Source organism: Triturus cristatus, chromosome 4_1 (genome assembly GCF_964204655.1).
Source record: "Triturus cristatus chromosome 4_1, aTriCri1.1, whole genome shotgun sequence".
NCBI lineage: Eukaryota > Metazoa > Chordata > Amphibia > Caudata > Salamandridae > Triturus > Triturus cristatus.
This window is the reverse complement of record NC_140585.1, coordinates 201,481,875-201,503,241: the sequence shown is the minus strand read 5'-3', so window position 1 is coordinate 201,503,241 and position 21,367 is coordinate 201,481,875. Positions and strand designations below refer to the sequence as shown.

General features: G+C 47.2%; 1 protein-coding gene across 2 annotated transcripts in view; it reads left to right on the top strand.

Moving 5' to 3' along the window:
• Positions 1–2,633: 2,633 nt before the first annotated feature.
• The window catches only part of LOC146854033 (alpha-N-acetylgalactosamine-specific lectin-like), a 233,026-nt gene continuing 214,292 nt past the window's right edge, over positions 2,634–21,367 (top strand). The window contains exon 1 of one of the 2 annotated variants that reach the window (XM_085650482.1): positions 2,634–2,704. The gene's annotated coding sequence lies outside the window, so the exon portion shown is untranslated. Of the gene's footprint in view, positions 2,705–6,147; positions 6,239–21,367 lie in introns of those variants that run through there. The other variant, XM_085650483.1, reaches the window with a different exon arrangement.

Below are 21,367 nucleotides of genomic sequence, written 5' to 3'. Positions count from 1 at the left end.
GTTCTTGGTCATGAGAGAAGTGTGAAATGTGCATGCCCAACTCGTACTGTATTGCACATATTGTGTGAGGAAAAATTGCACTTGAGCTCTGTGTGTGATGGTAGCTTGCACTACACATACTTGTACTGTATCTGTTCTGTGTGAGCAAAGAATGCCTTCTATGCCAGTGCTGTACCTCGTCTGTCTGTATAGTGGAAACTTTCAATGCTGTTCTTACTGTGCATATGGGTATTAGTATCTTTCAGCATCATGTGCTCTCAGCACCCTAGTACCAATAACAGCCATTGCTAGCATTCCCATTTCTTCACTATCTGAGATAACGCCAGCATGAGGTTCTGGCAGTATTACTCCCACCATGCTACCAAGACTTATATCCCTCTTCCAGAAACCACCTGCTCTGCTTGTCTTGGCATCTTAAGTGCCTACCCAAAGTAATTTACAGCAACTGCCCTGGTCTTCCTCATCATATATTACAGACTCCATTTGATACCCTGGAAATAGCTCTGCTATACTATCCAATGCTTTACTTCTAGTTCCGATGCTGCCATATAATACGCTTCCACACATTTTCCTGCATGTGGCTCCAATGTGCACACCTTGCATGTCCACAGCAGATATGAGGAGTTATATTTCCACTTCCTCCTCTCCTCTTCTGCCTTCTGCTCACCTTTATATGAACTCACCACTCCATAGTGCAAACATGTAAGGGTGGGCTGTTTACCTTTATATTATGTCACCTCTCCATAGTGCAAACATGTAATGGTGGGCTGCTCACCTTTACATCATCTCACCACTCCATAGTGCAAAACTAGTATTGCAAACATTATACATTATCAATCATTACCACAGAAAAGGACAGTTTAGTATTTGCAAACCCTATTGACAATTCTGATGAAATATTTTTCATGAAATTCAAATATTTGGTCAGTTGTTATTAGTTCAGGGAATGGTTGAACAATTGCAAAAAGTCGATTGGTTAACATGAAGGATTATAAGGACAGGCCAAAAATGACACATTTTCTTCTTGTTTTAAGTTACCCAACTTCCTTCCTTTTTTTATTTAATTATTTTTATTTCAAATCATAACATGATTCGATGTACATAATACAATACCTAATTTGGAAGAATAGAGGCCGCGACCCCAAAGGGTCCACAGCAACACTTAAAATCATCCAACCATTCCAAACAAGATAAAATTATAATACCTTAAAAGGATGTACAATACAAATTCATCCATTTTACTCTTGTATATGATCGATCATGGGCCCCCAAATCTGAACACCCAATTTCCGTCTTCGTGTGCCCTTAAGTTAAGGGAGTACAGGCTGTATTCGGGATTATAAACGGCATAAAATCTAGCAGTCCACATCTCAAACGGTTTTGATGCTGTTGACACAGGATGACAATGCATAACTAACAAGTTCTTTGTCCATATCTCCATGTTTCCCATTTTCATGGTGCTTCTTCATTACAAATTACCTGGTCTATATATTAATATAATCGGTTCCATATATTAAGTTCAGTATCAAAGAAATAATAAGGTGATTGACGATGTTACTATGGGCCTCATGTAGGTAGCCAAATACCGGTCGGTAACGGCCGATTTTCGGTAACTATACTGTTACCGACCGGTATTTTGGCTTTTGAGATGTAGGGGGAGAATTTCTGTATTCGGAATTTACCGAATCGGTAAAATTACCGAATCGGTAAAATTACCGATTCGGTAATTTTACCGATTCGGTAAATTCCGAATACAGAAATCAGATGTAGGGGGACTGTGTGGTGTGTGTGGGGATTCGTTATTTACCACCAACTAATAGTTGGTGGTAAATGACGAATATGTGTGTAAATGCATTATTTTGCCCGTAGATGTGTGCAATGTGGCAGACACACATGCCCTCAGGGCATGTATGTGTGCCACATGTGCACACATGGCCGAATCAGGGGTGCAACAGGGTGTCAATGTGACACCCTGCCACCCTTGCATGTGCTCCCCCATTACCGAATCGGTATTTACCGATTCGGTAATGAGGCATACCTTCCCATCAATGGGAAGGTATGCCTCATTACCGATTCGGTAAATACCGATTCGGTAATTACCGAATTATTCCGAATCGGTAATATTTACCGACCAATTACCTACATAGCATTTACCACTTCATAAATACCGAATCGGTATGATTCGGTATTTATGAAGTGGTAAATGCAAGCCCACCTACATAAGGCCCTATGTGTGGAAAAATGTGTTGAAAAAGTACTCATGTACATGGTAGACAGAACTAAGCACAAGTGATCAAGCTGCAAATCCTAAGAAGTGGTGGGAAGTGGTTGGAAAGGGGCACTGCAAAATGAAACTATTAGCCCTGTTAAAAGGAAAAGCTAATCTTGTTCTTCATGGAAGAAGGCTATATTTGTGCTAGCTCTGTGATCGCAATGGCACAATGGGAACATTCCTGTGAAACCCTAGACAAGTGGGAGAAATGTTGTCAAGTAGGAAATGCACCTATATATTTGCATGCAACCGAGGAGTGAAACCAGTCGAGTAAGCCTAGATGCAGGAAATATTTGAGGGACTAGAAAGTGCATTCAATTATTTGCATAAGCCTGCTAATATAAGGAGACCAGAAGATCACCCAAATCCGACTGCTGTTTTTGACATATAGTCAGCTATTAACAGTGAAGCTCACTCACCCTGCTTTGCCAGGTAAGAAATTTGCTCATTGAGCAGGGAATTTCACTGTTACTAATCCTTGCCTTCTACAACCGGGGCACTGTATGGGGAAATGGGACAGTGTGTGGCAAGGAGACTCAGCTGTGTGGAATGCTTTTCCATTGACACAAGATGCTGTCTTAGCTGGCTTTTTATTTTGTTTTAAATGTGCAAAGTTGTGAGGTGACAGAAGTTGTAATTTTGCACACATGATGTACAAATGTGTAAGTCTTAAACAGTAATTTGACTACATCCCTGGAACCTAAATACTGGGCATTCCTGGGCAGATTTTTCAATATTTGACACAGCAGAACATAGCAAGACAACTTGGTGTGCTGCGTGAAATGGAGAGGGCAGGAATATGCTATATGTACCAAGATGTGGAGCATATCTGCTCTCTGCTGCCTAGATTACCCTTGCTGGTACCTACTCCTGGTGCAAGGGTGCCTGCATTGCAGGCATGATCGTTTTGGTGCACAAAAACACTCCTTAGATGTGTTTTCCTCTTTCTATGTGTGCTGCAGAATGCAGCACACTTAGAAATGGGAAGCAATGAGGAGAAATAAACATATTTTTCCTCATTGCACTTCTATCAGTAAGGGATACATTTTTGGCGCCATCCCTTGTTTACCTGTCTTGATAAATTTGGGAATACACCAAAAAGCATGGGTGGATGAGTGGGAATACCAACGCTCCAACATTGTAACGCCTTATTGGCTCAGAGTAACGCAAGGCATCAACTTATACTGCCTTGCATTACTCTAGATTTACCAAGCCACGCAGAGCCATGCAATCCTTTGGTATATCTAGACCAGGGGTCCTCATAGTACGGCCCGCGGGCCTCCAGCGGCCCGGCAAGCCTTCCTTGGCGGCCCGCGGAGCTTGCAGACAATATACTTGTGCTCTTTTCTTTTTTTTTTAAAAGTGTCACCAAACACCGCCGTTGCAGCAGCCCGGACTCCGAGAGGGGGCCGGCAATTCCAGCGATGGTAAGAGCGGAGCTGCGGGGGCGCTGAGAGGTTAAATACAACAAAGCCCCGTTAACAAGCGAATGGTCTTTTAAAGACCTGTGAAGTACTGGGGGCGGCTGTGTGTGTGCGCCTGGGCTGCCACACAGGTGGGGGGTGAGTGGTATATGCACTGCCAGCAGCAACCTGCCAGGCCAGTGAGTGCACAACACTTGCATCACCCTCTCTCTGCCTGCCACTGCCTCCATGCTTCTGAAAGGTAAGACAAAAACATGCGTTTTGCGTTTCAAATGTCCGATCCTGCAGCAGCCACTTCCAAAGCCCATACATGACAGTAACCCGATTCAAGGCCCCATTCTCCCGATTTTTAAAAAAGAATCTCCCACTTTGCTCTTCTGAAATGTTGGCATGTATGCCAATACAGTGATTAATGAATAAGCGCAACAGGAACCACCTGCACCAACAGACTACGCATTTTTCCATGGGTGCCACAGCCCGCCATCTAGTACAGTAATAAAAGTCCTTAATAGAAGATTAGGCTACAATTCAATTATAAAGGTAGCGAGACAACGTTCCTCCGCGACATCAGTTTCTTCCGCAAGCTATGTATTCCTCATGCTGCGAGTGTCCTGGCCCTATTCCAAGTGTCGTGGCAGTGAAGTGACAGAGGGCAGCAGGGTGTGAGTGAAGTGACAGAGGACGGCAGGGAGTGACAGCCGGGTGAGGGGACAGAGGGTCGCAGGGAGTGACAGCCGGGTGAGGTGACAGAGGGATGCAGGGGGTGAGAGCCAGGTGAGGTGACGGAGGGACGCAGGGAGTGAGAGCCGAGTGAGGTGACGGAGGGACGCAGGGAGTGAGAGCCAGGTGAGGTGACGGAGGGACGCAGGGAGTGACAGCCGGGTGAGGTGACAGAGGGCAGTAGGGACTGAGAGACGGGTGAGGTGACGGAGGGCAGCAGGGTGTGAGAGTGAGGTGACAGAGGGACGCAGGGAGTGACAGCCGGGTGAGGTGACAGAGGGCAGCAGGGAGTGACAGCCGGGTGAGGGGACAGAGGGTGACAGAGGGCAGTAGGGACTGAGAGACGGGTGAGGTGACAGAGGACAGCAGGGAGTGACAGCTGGCTTTTACATTACACAGGGAGCGGGGGGAGTGGGGGGGGACTGTCTCTGGGCTGGTGACGGGGACGTGTAGACACAGTACCTGTGCACTGCCCGAGGCACAGAGATAGACAGAGACAGACAGAGGCAGAGACAGAGGGAGGCAGAGACAGATAGAGGCAGAGACAGATAGAGGCAGACAGAGGGAGGCAGAGACAGAGGGAGGCAGAGACAAATAGAGGCAGAGACAGATAGAGGCAGGGACAGATAGAGGCAGAGAGGCAGAGACAGAGACAGAGAGGCAGGGACAGATAGAGGCAGAGACAGAGAGACACAGATAGTGACAGAGAGGCAGGGACAGATAGAGGCAGAGACAGATAGAGGCAGAGACAGATAGAGGCAGAGACAGATAGAGGCAGAGACAGATAGAGACAGGGACAGATAGAGACAGGGACAGACAGAGGCAGGGACAGACAGATAGAGGCAGGGACAGATGGAGGCAGGGACAGACGGAGGCAGGGACAGATGGAGGCAGGGACAGACAGAGGCAGGGACAGACAGAGGCAGGGACAGACAGAGGCAGGGACAGACAGAGGCAGGGACAGACAGGGATAGACAGGGAGAGAGAGAGAGAGAGAACGCGAGAGAGAGAGAGAACGCGCGAGAGAGAGAGAGAACGAGAGAGAGAGAGAGAGAGAGAGAGAGAACGAGAGAGAGAGCGAGAACGAGAGAGAGAGAGAGAGAGAGAGAGAGAGAGAGAACGAGAGAGAGAGAGAGAACGAGAGAGAGAGAGAGAGAGAGAGAGAGAGAGATGTGCATGCCGGGTCTGGTGGCTCAGTGGACGAAGGCATCTGCTGCAGGGGCCTGTGTTCAAGCTCATGGTCACAGTTTTTTTTTCTAGCCCCGCCCCGCCCCCACTGACCCCGCCCCCACCGGTGCGGCCCTCGGCCACAAACCACACTCTAAATTTGGCCCCCGAGAGAAAGTTTGTGAGTACCCCTGATCTAGACCTTCATATCTAGAACGTGGACACTCTAGTGTGGAGAATTGCCTCGTAAATATTGCTGACCTACTATGCAGAATCCCCTTGATTTGGCAGAAAACAGACAAAAAGTGAACTCACTGTTATTTAACTTGTTCTATAAAGCACTTTTACATCCAAATAGAGTTTGTGAGCTCTAGAAAGGAAGGGAGATATTAATCCAGGACTGCTAGAAACTGTAACTGATGTTTGCATGTAAAGATCTTGGCTGTGAGAGATTTTCTGAAAATTGAGAGGATTTGCACATATTGGCATAATATTGTTAACTTTAACCTTTTTAACTTTTAGTGACTGAAATTCGTGGATTTGCAAAATGCTTTCCTAGTATTGCTGCCGGGGTGGGAGATAGTTTCTCTGGAGACATCACCTTTGCTGCAGACCTCATTGTAGAAAGTACTGCTATGATGCCGTGGTAGCACAGGTGTGTCCCTAAAGTAGTTGGTTGAGTGCATTTTGAGCGCTTGTGAAAAAGATTGTAAATGTTTGTGAGGAATGTTAGTAATATTATTACTCATTAATATCAATACTGTACCTAATCTGTTTGTGGAATGATGTTTGTCCTGCTACCCTTCGTATGCATATTGTGTGTCTGAGAAGTGTTTATTTTGTAAAATAATAAGTACCGGTGCCCATATTTTTCTTTGAAACCCACAGATTGCCCAATACCAAACTTGTCTAATTGTGATTCCACCTCATGCCTCTTTCATCCACCACCATACACTTGTTGCCTCTTTCTCTCACTCTTGCAGGCTCTTTTTTAAGCCTGCTTTCTAACTAATCATTCTCTTCCTCTCTTCCTCTTGCTTAAACCCTTTTCTGCCTTTTACTTTCTTGTTCTGTATCAATGACTACAAAGGAAAAATAAGTTCCAGTCCCCCAGAAAGAGTGCCAGTGCACTGTCTATGAGCTGAGAGATACTCAAACAACAAATATTCACAATATGGCGGCTCTTTGTTTGTGGGTATCTTGCAGTCCTCACCAGTGTTATGCATAGTGTGAGGACTGGAAGCTTCCCCCACTGTACTTATTCTGTGTGTAAGGGAAGGTTCTCTGTGGGTGACTGTAGTGCACCTGTTTGCATGACATTTGAACTGTATATGCTGGTACAAACTTACACTGTAAATGTTTTTCCTCATGACAAGCATACACCAACTGCACATGTTTGATGTCAATGTAGTGTGCACTGTACAGGCTTGTACCATGTACCACACCTGCTTGGTATCTGTGTCAGAGAACATGCACTCTGGAAATTCAACACAATTTGTGTTAATTGTGTGTAAGAGACACTTGCAACTGTGCCTGCTATGTGTATCAGTGTGCCATGTACTGAGGATGCTTGTATGGCAGCTGTTCTGTCCATGAGGGAAGCTTGCACTGCTGAATCCGGAGTGTCTCAGCTAATTTTACACTGCAGATGATTGTAATGTTCTTGGTCATGAGAGAAGTGTGAAATGTGCATGCCCGACTCGTACTGTATTGCACATATTGTGTGTGAGGAAAAATTGCACTTGAACTCTGTGTGTGATGGTAGCTTGCACTACACATACTTGTACTGTATCTGTTCTGTGTGAGCAAAGAATGCCTTCTATGCCAGTGCTGTACCTCGTCTGTCTGTATAGTGGAAACTTTCAATGCTGTTCTTACTGTGCATATGGGTATTAGTATCTTTCAGCATCATGTGCTCTCAGCACCCTAGTACCAATAACAGCCATTGCTAGCATTCCCATATCTTCTCTATCTGAGATAACGCCAGCATGAGGTTCTGGCAGTATTACTCCCACCATGCTACCAAGACTTATATCCCTCTTCCAGAAACCACCTGCTCTGCTTGTCTTGGCATCTTAAGTGCCTACCCCCAGTAATTTACAGCAACTGCACTGCCCTGGTCTTCCTCATCATATATTACAGACTGCATTTGATACCCTGGAAATAGCTTTGCTATACTATCCAATGCTTTACTTCTAGTTCTGATGCTGCCATATAATATGCTTCCACACATTTTCCTGCATGTGGCTCCAATGTGCACACCTTGCATGTCCACAGCAGATATGAGGAGTTATATTTCCACTTCCTCCTCTCCTCTTCTGCCTTCTGCTCACCTTTATATGAACTCACCACTCCATAGTGCAAACATGTAAGGGTGGGCTGTTTACCTTTATATTATGTCACCACTCCATAGTGCAAACATGTAAGGGTGGGCTGTTTACCTTTATATTATGTCACATCTCCATAGTGCAAACATGTAATGGTGGGCTGCTCACCTTTACATCATCTCACCACTCCATAGTGCAAAACTTGTATTTCAAACATTATACATTATCAATCATTACCACAGAAAAGGACAGTTTAGTATTTGCAAACCCTATTGACAATTCTGACGAAATATTTTTCATGAAATTCAAATATTTGGTCAGTTGTTATTAGTTCAGGGAATGGTTGAACAATTGCAAAAAGTTGATTGGTTAACATGAAGGATTATAAGGACAGACCCAACTTCCTTCCCTTTTTTTATTTTAATTATTTTTATTTCAAATCATAACATGATTCGATGTACATAATACAATACCTAATTTGGAAGAATAGAGGCCGCGACCCCAAAGGGTCCACAGCAACACTTAAAATCAACCAACCATTCCTAACAAGATAACATTATAATACCTTAAAAGGATGTACAATACAAATTCATTCATTTTACTCTTGCATATGATCGGTCATGGGCCCCCAAATCTGAACACCCAATTTCCGTCTTCGTGTGCCCTTAAGTTAAGGGAGTACAGGCTGTATTCGGGATTATAAACGGCATAAAATCTAGCAGTCCACATCTCAAAGGTAGGAGGGGCTTTCTGTAACCAAACTGAAGCAGTACATAACCTTGCCACTGCTGTGGCTATAAAGATTAAATTACAGAATGTATGCACCCCCTGTCCCTCTGTAGAGCTGTCCCCAACTCCAACTAACATTACTTGCGATGAAATATTCATGCCTACCCCTGTCACCTCAGTCAAAAAAACTTTAATATGTCCCACCAGCTGTGGAATAGAAATATGCACAGTATCAGCCTGCTCCTCCCCACAGCTCAAGCATTTCCCATCATTTGTCCCAACTCATTTTAACACTTTTGCAGGGGTGTGATGAAGATCAAATATCATCTTATAGTGTTGTGCTTTTAGCTTAGCTGATACCAAAAGTTTTCGGCCATATCAATAGCCTGCTCGATATAAACCCCTTGCTGCCCCAACCGACTGTTCACTTTGAAATTTTGAGCAACCAGGTATCCTTGCTTTGCATCCAGCAAGAAATTATATAAAACCCCTATCTTATCCTTACATCTTATGTCTTCAACCAGAAGATTAGGCTTAATTACCCTCTGCTTCTGGCCTTTAAATAAAAAAATCCAGAACCTGTAGGTATTTAAAAATCCGGTTGTAGGTAATACACATTTTTCAGCCAGAGATAAAGAAAGAGGAGAGATCTTCTTCATTGTGAACATCGCCTGGTTGTTTTAGTCCCTTGGATCTCCATCTATTGATGATTAAATCCCAAAGGATAGCAGGGAGTAGGGTCGAGGCAGCCGTAGGTGTATAAAAGCATATCCCCTCGATCTGAAGGCATCTCCCCACCACCTTCCAGGCCTTAAAAGCCGTTAATTGTAATTGGGCTCCAAAATCATAAACAGTTATTGGCGGCTGAGACAAGCAACATCTTATATACAGACGGTGCTTCTGCATAATTTCCCATTTCCTCCCCTGTTAACAGCATTCGCGTGTTCTGTAGAATACACGCATAATAATAAAATGTGAAGTTAGGAACTGCCCAACCCCCATGCTTACGAGGCAGTGTCATAAATGTCAGTGCTCTGCGAGGCTTCTCTTGACCCCATTTAAATATGACACAAATTGACTGTAGTCTTTGTAGCTGTGCCCAAGTTAATTCAAGTGGTACTGCTCTGAAGTAGTATAAAACTTAGGCTAGAACTTTCATTTTTAGGACATCGCGCCTCCCAACCAATGACAGATGAGGACATTCAATATGATCTAATTCTTTCTTGATTCCAGCAAGAATGGACCCCCCCAAGTGACCTCCACTAATTCCTACAGAGACACCCTAATTTTAACAACTAAATACGTAACCTCATCAGTTACCCTGGGATCACCGGCACACGCCAAGTTGGTGGAGATAACCTGTGTTTTGGTCGGGTTGAGTTTATACCCTGAAACCTCACCAAACGGGTGGGCAAGCCATTTTGTCTCAGTGATAGCTGGAGCTGAGGTCACAACTGCAATATCGTCTGCATAGGCAAACACCCGAAACTGCAGCAGTCCACAAGATACTGTTACTCCCTTCCAGCATAGTTAAAAAGGGATTAATATACAAAGCAAACAAGAGCTGCGAACAAGGGCCTGCCTTATCCCTCTAGTTATACACACCGATTTAGACTCCTTAACCATTATGCATATTCTGGCTATCGGGGTCTTATACATAACCTGAATGGCCTTGATAAAACCCAACCCATACCCCAAACATCTCAGTACCCCCCATAAAAAACCCCAGGAGACAGGGTCAAATGCCTTTTCGGCATCTAATAGCAACAAAACCATGGTAGTGTGTTGTACCTTTGCCAGGTCCAACAAGGTCACTACCCTACTTATATGGTTAACCGTCCCCCTGCCAGGTAATAAACCATGTTGGCGAGTGGAAACCAATGGGGTAATCACCCGAGCCAGTTGTGATGCCAGAATTTTATCATAGATTTTCCAGTCGCAATTTAGTAAGGAAGTTGGTCAATAAGAGCCCGGCAGAGACAGAGGCTTATCTTTCTTTTTAAAAACAATGATATTTGCCTCATCCCAAGAAGGTGGAGCATTTCCACATTGTCCGGCTTGAAACGTAGCCAACATATCCACTTTTAGCTCCTGAAAAAAAGATTTCATAAATTTCTAGCTGAAGCTTATCTGCCACCTTGCCACTGGCTAGAGAGTTTATTGCATCATCAAGCTCCTCCATGTAAAGGGAGTGTCCAGCATGACTTTTTCTTCCTGCCCGATCAGTTCAGTATGAAGATTCTGTAATAGAGATTTACCATTGAAAGCACTGGAGTTGCTCTTTGCATACAACGCCTCAAAGAATGCATGGAAGACATTTAGAATCTCATCACGCGTTTCCATTAACCTCCCCTTTGCGCCCATCATAGCACCAATTATTTGTGCCGCTTCCTTGGATCGTAACCTTTGTGCCAGACATCGCCCAGTAGCTTCGCCGTACTCATAGCTCTCTTCTCTGAATAATTTATATTTACAGGTGATTACCTTGCTCCAGACTAGATTAATTCTAGCCTTGCAGCGGGCTATCACCATTTGCAACGGAGTTATGACAGCGCCGGCCAGTATAAATCCAAAAGGTGAGTTAGTGGTCCTATAGGGACACAATTAATTTCCACACAGTAAAGGAAGGGAAGAGAACAGAGTAGGCTAGGTTCTGATCTCACAGATAGAGACAATCACAGATTTTGTCTGAGATTAAGACAATCACAGATTTTGTCTCTTGTTGCCCTCACACATCCCAAAGGATGTCATGCTTCATCATTGGGCGTTGCTCTTCGTCGGGCCAGAGCTGCAATGCCCCACGGGTCCCCCGAAGGGTCAATTTGGTGGAGATCTTTTAATTACACCGTATGATGAGTGAGGGTGTGAGATTTTTCAGTGAAAATGGGTTCATGAAAAAGGGTGAGTGAGTGAATGACTAAAACTGGCTAGGGGACACCGTAAAGGTTTTTTAACCTCTTCAGTGCCCAAGACGAGATAGTCTCGTCATGGAGCACGGTTGCGCTGTGCCCATGACGAGACTATCTCGTCATGAACCCCACCCACTAATGCAACGCCCGGCACAGGAGGGGGAAAGGGCGTGGCACTGAAGGGGTTAATATGTTGGTTTCACTGACAGGCTAAGAAACCTGTAGGTTATGTGTTACTGACTGGGTATTGATGTACCCCACTAACTATCAAGTCGACATGTTTTGCGCCCTCCGGTGGTCAAAACTATACTTGGCGCTTCAGCAGGACAAAAAACGGTCATTTTAAGATGTGAAAGTCAAATAAACAAATAAAGAACCACTACATTAAAAGAAGAAGAGCAGTCCCCTTTGTGAAATCTAAAGGGTGGTGTCAGCTCATTATAGCCGCTCTTTTTCTGACTTATTTGTAAAGTTCTGATCACTCCGTAGGCTATTGCATGTCTGCCCGCACCGTAACGGGGGTTTCTGCTGGGTGCGCTGTTCTGCAACACCAACTCTCGCATGCGTCCCTGCATTACCCCTTGTATAAGGTTCTCCTCAGCTTTTCTAAGGTCATGCAGAAGATCCTGCATAGCAGACTTCAGATATTTCTGTTTAAATAGTCCATAGCTGAGAACTTCACCCCTGAGTCCTGCCTTTAAAGCATCCCAGACCAGAGCTCTAGAAGTTGAGTCCCAATTAATATTGAGAAACTGCTTTACCCAGGTTTTAATGTGGTTAAGAAACACGGTATCCAGCAAGAGTTTCCTATCAAACAAGAAGGATCTACATGGACCAATTGTGCTAATAGTAGGAATATCCAAAAACAACAGACCATGATCCACCATAATCCTAGTACATACCTGAATTTTGACTCCGGATATAAACGCCCTTGCCATAAAAAATATTCCAGCCTGATCAGCTTGTGTGGATGGGAGTAAAATGTAAATCCCGGCTCTGGGTGCCTCAAAGCATACCATACATCAACCAATCCATGGTCAACCAATAGCTGCTGCAATTCCTTAAAAACTTTGCGTTTGCTGCCTCCATAGTTTTTTTTTTTTAGTTTTTTTTATTGTTTTAATACATGTAAATCACAAAAAAAGAAAACATTTCATAGCAGTAATCATCAGACATAGTGGGATATAAAATAGTATCATTGGTATCTTCACAAAAGTGAGTATATAATCTATAGTACATTGAGCTGGGGTATGAATTCACTACTTCATACTTACATTCTGATCACTCCTTACATATCAAGGTAAAGGCACCTATTGGACAACAAAATCATCGATCACTACACTATGCATAGGGGTCCACAGAGATACCCTGTAGTGTTGCGGGGATTTCAATACAACTCTAAATGGGTGACAAGTTGTAATGCACATCATGGTCGGTACGATAGAACATTAGTATGCAGATCAAGTAATAAAATTGGCCAGATTGCCCTGCATGGAGCGCTGTTCTGCAAATGTGAAGACCTTTACGACGTAATCGCCCCCAGTGTGTCAGGCGGTGATGTTGCCGGACGTGCGAGGAGGTAGCCCTGTAGGGGACTCCAGATATTCCTTGGCTGCGAGGTGCCTGGCAATGTTTCAGTGTACAGAATCAACTGGTCCTGGCATTATATCAAGTCGTAAAGCCATTCCTCGAATTTTGGGGCTCGCCCCCTTCCCCACCTACAAGCTAAGCTTAGCCAACAAGAGTGCAATGGCGATATATTTGTGAGATGCCTTGGGAATATGTTTAGTATAGCCTAACAATGCTGTTAGGGGCGTGCGTTCTAAAGTAATGGAAACCATCTGGTCTAGGGCATCGAAGACTTGGGTCCAATATTTGCTCACTCTTGTGTAAAAAATCGGCTCCTGAGCAGCCGCATCTCGCGCAATTATCTGTGGTACTTAGGTTAAATCCAAACATTTTAGCAGGGGTGTAATATAGGCGTTGCAAGAATTTGTAATGCGTAAAGCGTAACCTAGCACTTGCGGTTATTTTCTCCGTTTGAAGGCAGCAGTATGTCCACTGATCATCTGTTATGTCATACCCCAGGTCCAGGGTCCACTTCGCTCGAGACGAGCAGGGAGGCTCCATACATTGCGTGTGTGTAGCATAATAGAGCGTGGAGAACAGGTGCCCTGGCGAGGCAGCGCGGTGCAGCGAGTGTAAGGGAGCAAAGGTGGGAGGTTCCTGAGGAAATTCTGGGGTGATGGACCGTATACCTTGGCGGAGCCGGACATAAAGGAAAACATCTAGCGAGGAGGGTTGTAACCCTTGAAAAAATTGCTCAGAGGTGCGGAATTCCCCATTGTGATAGAGATCGCCCCCAAGAGGACATTTTGGCTCGCTCACAGAGTCTAAGGAATCCTGTTTCTTGCAGCAGTGGCATGCGTTGATGATAGGAGAGCAAGAGAAGCAGTGAGTACAGCATTGGGCCTTGAAGGAGAGTCAGAACGTGACGCCAAGCGTCCACCATACATGTGATCGTGGTATGCGCGGTGTCACATGTGCAGGGGGGTGCGCCCAGCATGCCTTTTAGCTGGATGTGGTACACTAGCCAGTGCTCTGCTGCAATTTGTGACATATATCTCGGGGATGGAACCAGTAAAAGGCATAATGGGCCTGCGCACATGTTTCATACAACTTGAAATCTAGTATATCAAAGACCCCCTGAGCATATGGCTGCTTAAGAACTTTCCACTGTAACTGTGGCTGTTTGCCCCCCCATATCAGTCGTATCATGTCTGACCGAAGTGTCTGGAAAAAGTGTCGACCCAGATAGTATGGGATGTTTAAGAAGAGATAGAGGAGTTGTGGAAGGATCCCCATTTTAACCAGGGAAGCCCACCCCGCCATGGATAACGGCAAGGAGATCCATCTATTAACATTGTCTGTAATGCAATTCATAGCAGTGCCATAGTTGAGCCGCATCAGCTCGTCCCTGTCTCTAGATATAACAACCCCGAGATAACGCAGGTCGGAGTTGCACCATTCCAGTGGGAAGTCTAAGGGGAACCGAGAGGCTGCAGGTGTTAAGGAAAATAACTGCGATTTTCCCCAATTTATGTGTATCCCAGAGAGCTTTCCAAAAATTATAAACTCAGGAGTGGGTTTAAGTTGTCCTGTGGGTTTCTTACATAGAGGGTGATATCGTCCGCATATAGTGATACGAGGATTTGTTGTAGGTTGCATCGCAGAGCTTTGTCTTGGTGGTGTTGCCGCAGCTTAAGACGCCAATGGCTCGATTGCGAGTGCAAAAAGTAGAGGCGAGAGCGGGCACCCCTGCCGTGTGCATCCAGATATGGGAAATGCAGCAGACAGGTGACCGTTAATGAGAACCCTTGCCGTCTGGAGTTGGTACAGCAGGCGTATCCAAGACAAGAACAAATGAGGGAACCGCCTGTGCCGAGGACCTCAAACAAATAATCCCACTCCACAGAGTCGAGCGCTTTAGTGGCGTCCAAAAAAAACGCCGCCAGCGGCAGCTCAGGAGCATCGTTCTGTAGGATGGGAAGTGGGAAGATTCTGTGCGGTCTGCCAGGGACAAAGCCCGCCTGATCAGGGAGTACTAACTTTTCCATTAATAGGGCTAGGGGATTTGCAATAACCTTTGCCAAGATTTTAGCATGACAATTTATAAGGGGTAACGGCCTATAGGAATCACAATGTATAGAAGGCTTCCCGGGTTTAAGCAGGGATGTGATTAGTGCATCCCTTATGGAGGGGGGGAGTGTGTCAGTTTCAAGCGATTCTTCGTATATTTCTTTTAAGATCGGGCCAACAGATCTATGTACGTTTTATAAAATTCAACAGGCAGCCCGGCGAGACTGCATCTGCATGATGGCCACTCGGATTTAGTCTATTTCGAAGGGAGCACATAAAAATTCCCTCTGCGAATCACCTAACCACCCAAGGGTTACGTCCTCTAGAAAGCTGTCAATCTCAAAGTGGTCCCTGCGCTGTGAAGTATAAAGCGTAGCGTAGAGGGCAGTGAATGTTGTGAGTATGTCAGCAGTGTCTCACTGGGATGTCCCCTCAGGACCAGCTATCTCCAGTACACAATTGGAGAAACGTGGACGGCGTATAGTTTCAGCTAGGGCCTTCCCGGGGTGTTCCCCTTTGCCATAGCGTCTGGCAACCCAATGTTTTCCCTTAAATTTTATTTCTCGATCTGCTGTCTCGGTGTATTCTGACAACTTCTCCCAGAAGACCAACTGGATATCCTTACCACCTCCCATGCTGAGCTGGGACTCCAGGGCTTTAAGGTCTGCCTCCACCCACCTGAGTGTACCCTGTATATCCTTGAGGACTCCCGAGCTTTTGGAAATACAAAACCCCTGGACTGTCACCTTAAAAGCTTCCCAGATAGTTTCCACAGCGTCAACCGAGCCTCTATTGCTTCAAAAGAAGTCTTGAATTTCTTCTCCCAGTTCGCAGTGAAACACCGCATCTAGTAGTGTTAAAGGCTGTAAACGCCAAGTGTGGCGTGGTTTATTATACCCAGGTGGGGCAAGCTTGAGTGTCACCGGGAAATGGTCAGAATATGTTCTGGCCAGGTGTGTTACATCTTGTATTAAGGGACCAAGACCAAGACCATGAGATAGTAAGAAATAATGTAATCGGGCCCAGGAGGCAGCCTGTGTTGTGAAGTGTGTGCCTTCTCATGAGAGTGTATAAAAATGACGCCAAGCGTCCAGTAAACCAGTTTCCGTCCTGATGCTCTGCAGGGTGTGGTATGACCTGTTATAATGGTGCGGCGCGGGATTTGGATCTGTCGACTGCTGGGTTCAGTGCTACATTAAAGCCGCCGCCCCATATTATATGAGTGGAGCCTATGTCTAATATTTTACCCCATAATACAGTAAAGAACTCTGGAGTGTCCACGTTCAGACCATAACAACTCACCAGGGTAACCAAATCCGTGCCCAGCCGCCCCTATGCTATAGAGTATCTTCCATTGTGGTCAAGTAACTTCCCTGCCAGGGCAAACGGAGTATGTTTTTTAATCAGTATAGCCGTGCCTCTGGCGTAAGAAGAGTATGAGGAGAATATACGATGATCTGCCCACTTAGTGGTGAATGTAGTAGGATACAAGGGATTAATATGAGTCTCCTGAAGTAGAGCTATGTGTATGTGATGTCTATCTAAGTACGTCAGAAGCTGGCGACGCTTTCGTGGGTCCCCCAGCCCTCTCACATTCCTAGTGACAATTTGTATTCTCCGATGAGCCATCAAGTCAACCATAGGCGCCTAAGGAGTGTTATTAGTGACTGCATGCCCTCTATGAACTGTGTGAAAGAAGCAGTGTGATACCGTGTATCTGTTTGTCGAGATGTTGCTATGTAGTTAACAGTGAACTTAAAAACAGGGTCCTTGTCCCCTCCTCCCATCCCTCCCACAACAGCATCCCAATTGCGCCGGAATGACATTTCCCGTTCAGAGCCCAACAATACCCAAACTGATCGAAAAAGGCCAACCAAGACCAACCGAGAAGAGAGTCTAGTGGGGGACCACCCATAGTAGGGGGATCGCTGGTGGGCAACAATTACTTCCCGTCCCTCCAGTGTCCACAACCTGCTGCAATAGCCGCAAGAAGACACAGGGAGAAACAATGGGAGGGTGCTCAGCGCTGTACCGTGGAGGAAGAAGTACATGTGCCAAAGTTAGATGTGTGTCCCACTGTGTGACAAGAGAATGCACCAAGGGTGCGATGTACACTTAGCTGTCTTCGTCCAGATGATTGTAGGTCAGGTCGCCAGGGGAGGAAAGGACTGACCCACTGCCTGTAGGACGAAGAGTCCCAGGATAGCTGCATGACAGTCAATGGTATGAAAAATGAGGTGCTTGTGAGTGTATCACCCACTTTCTCTGCTACGAGGCGTCACTAGCTTCCTGAGAGTACGAAATGGAGGAATGTTCATCGGAACTCCGGCGAGGTGGATGTCGATTGATACGTTTCAGGAATTCCTCAACTTGTTGCGGGTTCACAAATATGCTTTGCTTGCCCTGATGAGTGACCCGTAGGTGCGCCGGATACAAGAGTGCAAAGTCAACCTGCGCCTTACGGAGCTTTTGTTTCACTGCAAGGAACTTACGGCGAGCCTCCTGAACCACCACAGTGAAGTCAGGATAGATGGTGAAGTCCATGTCTTCATATGACAGTGTCTTCCGCTCATGTGCTAACCGGAGCACAGCGTCCCAGTCACGATAGTTAAGGAGCCATGCGATTATGGGACGCGGGGCGCTACCCGGCGGCGGCCGAAGGCCAAGAGACCTGTGTGCAAGCTCCACAGTCAGATGCGGGGAGAAGGCAGTTGCTCCAAAGGTGTCTCATAGGAGGCGTTCAATGTAGTCTTCCATACGCCCAGTGTTTGTGGTTTCCGCGATGCCTATGAGGCGTATAATATTTCTGAGATTTCTAGCCTCCAAATCTTCATTCTTGGAGGCTATTACTTTTAGGAGTTTGTCCATTTGCGTCATGTGTTGTTGGAGTTGGGATGTAGTGTCTTCTGTATCCGATATCCTTCTTTCGGCCTCCTTGATTTGCTCATCATGTTTGTCTACCTTTAGCACCAGGAAGTCCAAGCGACTGTTCATCGTATCCATCTGCCTGACTAAGCCATGAGACTTTGCTGCATTGCCAGCAGCAAAGTTTTTAACTCATCGTCCGGAGCAGAGGAGTGTGCTTGAGAGGTCTCCTCAACGTTTTGGGCCTGCTCCTCCGCGCTTGAGCGGGTAACTGCCTTCTTTGTGTCGAATACCAGCTTGGATTGCCAGCCTTCTGGCTTCCCCATTTTAGCGATGCATGGTTGCGCTGGCTTTGTGCTCTGGAGTGCAGACCGCACACCGGCTAGGCCAGGCCATGTGCTACGCAAAAAGAAGGGCTGGGATCCATACAGTAGATGAAGCGGTAAGTGTCAGGCTTATGCCACCACCCCGGGGAGCCTCGGGAGCCCCTCTACCAGTGGACCGCAAGCATCTTTGGTGCAGTGAGGGGAGTCAGCACTAGGAAAGGCAGAGGGTCTCGACTATGGCGCAGGTTACTATAACAAGCAGTGCGCCCCGCTGTTAGAAAGGCGGATGACTCTCTGCAGAGTTAGTAAGGGCGGAATGGCGGCGAGAATGCGCGGCGGTATTTCCCCACCTCAGCAGCAGGTCTCCAGCGTCAGCCCACGGCAGTGTCACTTCAAATTTGCGCTTGAGCCGGAGCGGCAGTGTTACAGTTAGCGCTCTAGCCTCCGGCTAGAGCGCGGTGACATTTGCGCAACCTGTGCTCACGTCCACGTGAGCGCGTATGTATAAAAATAAAGGGGCGGGCGAACGGAGTTAGTTCGGGCCCAACCAACAAACGAGTCGGCTCCTCATTCCAGCGCTACGCGCTAGTGGTAGACCGCGCAGCGCGACCCCCAGCCCCCCCGCTGAGTCAGAACAGAACACTGGCAACGAGGGTGGGATCCTGCCCCTCCTTTGTGCAGAGCAGCACCTAGGCAGCACTTACACCGGCTACGGGAGCAGGGAGGCCCACGCTACCATCTCGAAGACCCGCGCCATCGGCCACCGTGCAGAGCACCCTGCAGGTAGAGTCACCTGGCAGCGGGGTGGGGCACAGCGGCCTGAAAAGTGGCCCTGGGGACCAGTGGCACACAATCCGCATCTCCAGCCGCAGCAGGCACGTGGCTTCCGCGCCACCATGAGCGACGATAGCCAGGCCGGACCAGTAAGGGGCCTGCCTCATCACCCCCTTCAGGGGTGCTACCCCCATTCAGCGAAGCCGCTGACCCCACGACTGCTGCGCCGCGATGGCAGACCTCGCCGGGCAGGTTGGACAACTACTTCATCGGATCCAGGGAGATGGATGGGGCGGTGAAAAGGTCCCTCCTCCTACATTACGCAGGTGAAGAAGTGTACCTCCTTTTCAAACACGTGCTGATCACGGGGAACCCAGATGACTACGGAGCAGCGGTGGTGGCCCTGAACGAGCACTTTGACCCCCAGGTCAATCCAGATTATGAGCATTTCAAGCTCCGCCAGGCCAAGCAGTGCAAAGGTGAGTCAGTGGATGCCTTCCACACGAGACTAAGGGCTCTCGCAGACACTCACCTCGTAGGAGACAGGGCCAAGGAAGAAATCAGGGCACAGCTCATACTAGGAACCCAGAGCAAGACACTACAGGGGTTGATACTCCGTCAACCTAATATCCCAATGAATGATATCCTCGTCCTGGCCAGGACACATGACCTATCCGCGGCGAGAACGGAAGAAATTGACCAGGCCCTGGTGAAAGCGACAGAGAAGAGCGCGGAAGTGAAAACGGAGAAAGCGGATGCGGTGCGAGCGAAAGAAAGACCACAGCGACCCCGTGACCGGTGACCACCAGCCCACGCCAGGCTGTGTGGCTACTGCGGGTATGAAGAACACCCCCCCAAGGCATGCCCAGCGAGAGGGAAGACGTGCACGAACTGTGGCATTGAGAACCATTTGGTGTCTGTCCGTCGGAGGAAGACGCAGAAAAGTGGGAACAGGCGGGACGGACCGCTGAGGAAGATGGTGCGGCAACTATCGCACACGTCACTGTCGTCACAGCCAAAATCAGGACGCGAGAGGACCAAGGGTTTCCAAGACTCGGATACAGACTCTGACGATGAAGGGGAAACATACCTAGTGTCATTCACCAAAGCCCTAAAGAGTACCAGGCGCCCGCAGCCTAGCTGTGACATACTGATTGCTGGGTCTGAAGTCAACGCAGTGATTGACACAGGTGCATTCGTCACAGTGATGGGCTTACAACAATATAACCATCTCAGACCAAAACCTGAGCTCCGACAATCCAAGGCCAAGATCTACGCGTATGGGAGCGACACGCCGCTACCGCTGAAAGGCAAGATGATGGTGGCAGTGCGGTCAGAAAAGTCGGAAATTGTCGTTGACATCCACGTCATCGACCAAGAAGTGGACACCCTACTCAGTGGACACGCTGCGGAGGATCTAGGACTGATTGCGTTCCTCAGGAAAGTCCAAGACAAACAAGTCGAAGACCTGCTGGAAACATTCAAAAGCCTATTCTCAGGGCTGGGGAAGATCAAAAGGCCGCCAATACGCCTCCACATTTACCCCTCAGTAACACCAACAGCTCTCCGACACCGGCGGGTACCGTTCCACCTACGCCCGCTAGTCGAGGAAGAACTCCAGAGGCTAGAGGAACAGGGAGTTATTGAGAAGGTTACAGGGCCCACACCGTGGGTATCGCCCATGGTAATCGCCAAGAAACCCCGTCAGCCCGGGAAGATCCGGCTGTGCATTGATATGCGCCTCCCAAACAAGGCCATCAAACGCGAGAGGCATATCACACCTACCATGGACGACATTGTGTCTGATTTAAACGGAGCCCGATGGTTCTCAAAATTGGACCTAAACGCCGGATACCACCAGCTCACCCTAGCGAAAGAGAGCCGGTACATTACTACGTTCAGTACGCATCTAGGACTGAGACAATACAAACGGTTAAATTTCGGAATATCCTCGGCAGCAGAGATTTTCCAAAATACCATCAAAGACATTCTACTCGGCCTGCCTGGTGTCTTAAATGTGAGTGACGATATCCTCATATATTCCAAGATAGTCGATGAGCATTACAAGCACGTCCGAGCCATGCTGTCGCGTCTGCAGGAGCATGGCGTCACCCTACACCGAGATAAGTGCCAGCTGTTCCAGCAAACCATCGAGTTCTTCGGCTACGTCTTCACCAAGGAAGGCATCCAAGTGGATCCCCGGAAGTCACACGCC